Source organism: Cucumis melo, unplaced genomic scaffold (genome assembly GCF_025177605.1).
Source record: "Cucumis melo cultivar AY unplaced genomic scaffold, USDA_Cmelo_AY_1.0 utg000862l, whole genome shotgun sequence".
NCBI classification, from domain to species: domain Eukaryota; kingdom Viridiplantae; phylum Streptophyta; class Magnoliopsida; order Cucurbitales; family Cucurbitaceae; genus Cucumis; species Cucumis melo.
Genome location: NW_026124257.1, coordinates 12,501 through 15,000, shown reverse-complemented (window position 1 = coordinate 15,000; position 2,500 = coordinate 12,501).

The following is a 2,500-nucleotide window of genomic DNA, read 5'->3' as shown; positions in this document are numbered from 1 at the left end:
GGCAGATGATCCTTGTTGCCATGATCCACCGAGATTCAGCTCGACACTACCCACACACAACTCATTTATTTCTTCCAATTGCCATGGAGGTTATATCTTATGTAAAAGGACGAAAAACATAAGTGTTAGTGAGGGTTTGGCCTTTGACTAGAAAACAAGTTGACGCAAATCATCTTTGAATGCCCAAGTATAAGATAGGAAGCTCGTGTGCAAGTCAAGGCCCAAGGCCGAGGCCTTGGAGTACAAAGCACGGCCATGGGCGCGCGCGCCGTGCGTCAGTGGGCGTCTGTGGGTCGCCCGCTGCATGCCCGTGCGTCTGCGGGGGGCGTGCGCGCAGGGTGCCGCGCGCGCCATGCGTCTGCGGGCGTGGGGCGCGCGCCGCAAGCCCATGCGACTGCAGTGGGGCGTGCGCGTAGGGTGCCGCGCACGCGATGCTTGTGCGAGCGTGGGGATCCGTCTAAGGGGCGTGCGTGCTTGGCTTGTAAGTGGCAGATGAGCCTTGTTGCCAAGATCCACCGAGATTCATCTCGACCCTACCCACACACAACTCATTTATTTCTTCCAATTGCCATGGAGGTCATATCTTATGTAAAAGGACGAAAAACATAAGTGTTAGTGAGGGGTTGGCTTTGGACTAGAAAAAAAGTTGAAGCAAATCATCTTTGAATGCCCAAGAATAAGATAGTGTGCTCGTGTGCAAGTCAAGGACCAAGGCCGAGGCCTTCGAGTACAAAGCACGGCCATGGGCGCGCGCGCCGTGCGTTAGTGGGTTTGTGTGAGTCGCGCGCTGCATGCCCGTGCGTCTGCGGGGGGCGTGCGCGCAGGGGGCCGCGCGCGCCATGCGTCTACGGGCGTGTGTGGGGCGTGCGCCGCAAGCCCAGGCGACTGCAGTGGGGCGTGTGTGGGGCGCGCGCCGCATGCCCATGGCCGAGGCTTGCACACGAACGCCTAGGGTGCCCACCATGCGCCATGCCCTTCGGGCGTGTGTGGGGCGTGCGCGCAGAGTGCTAAGCGCGGCATGCGTCTGCGGGTGTGTGTCCGCGCGCCGCATGCCCAGGCGTCTACGTGGGACGTGCGCGCAAGCCGCGCGCAGCATGCGTCTGCGTTGGGCGTGACCACCCACGTCTAGAATTCATGGAAAAAACTCTATGGAGGTTGTTGGAACAAACCCGTGCCCCCACCGTGCATGCCCACATGCCCACCGAGCATGCAGCATGCGCGCCCCCATGCGCACGAATGCGGCACGGCCATGGGCGCGCGCGCCGCATGGCCATGCGTCTGCGTGGGGCGTGCGCGCAGGGTGCCGCGCGCGCAGGGTGCCGCAATGCCCACTCAACACACAAATGTGATGTCAAACCTATGTTCTAGTGCTTGGATTGTTATGAAATTTTTTCTGGGATCTAAAAAATGTAAACAAAGGATGTCCTCCAAAAATTAGTATTTTTGGAAACGTTTTACTATTTTTAAATTATTTTTAATTTTTTAACAATAAAAATTCATAAAATATTATTGGTTGGTTCAAAAATTATGAAACTTGTTTTCCACACTCATTTGAATGTCTAAAACATAATACAATCAAGTCCCGGTCATAATAATAACACAATCAAGATTTATGGCATGGTGTGACATTTCGGCTTTTTCATATGCAAGCCTGCCAGACCCAAAAAAGCCAGAATGTACTATATAGGGGGGGCGACCTGCCTGCATGGGCGGGGCGCGGGGGTACCCCTATGCCGCGGCGCCGACCCTTCAAGCACATTGCGCCCATCATGGGCACATATGCTTGGGGGGTCGGCGCCGGCGGAGTGCCACCTCCGGCCGCCGGCGGCGAGTGAGAGTGGGTGTCGAGTTGATGCTCGGATGGGCTTGCGCGGACAATGCTTGCACCTCGGTGTGGGCGTGCACTCCAAGCGGGCTTGTTCGTGAGGAGACGAGATAACTTGCGATTGCTTTGTGCTTGGTGGACGAAGGGTTCGGCCGGAGTGCCACATCCGACCGTCGGGCAAGGAGTGAGAGCGGGATGGGCGTGCTTGGACAATGCTTGCACCTCGGTGTGGGCGTGCACTCCAAGTGTGCTTGTCTTGGCGATTGTTTCGTGCTTGGCGGAGGGGTTTGGCCATAACGATGGGCTTGTCCGTCGGGCAGGGAGTGAGAGCGGGTGTCGAGTTGACGCTCGGATGGGCTTGCGCGGACAATGCTTGCACCTCGGTGTGGGCGTGCACTCCAAGCGGGCTTGTTCGTGAAGATATGAGATGTCTTGCGATTGCTTTGTGCTCGGTGGACGGGTTTTATCGGAGTGCCACGTCCGACCGTTGGGCGGGGAGTGAGAGCGGGTGTCGAGTTGATGCTCGGATGGGCTTGCGCGGACAATGCTTGCACCTCGGTGTCGGCGTGCACTCCAAGCGGGTTTGTTCATGAAGATACGAGATGTCTTGCGATTGCTTCTTGCTTGGTGGAAGGGTTTGGTTAAAATCGATGGAATGCCGGGCCCCTACGTCGG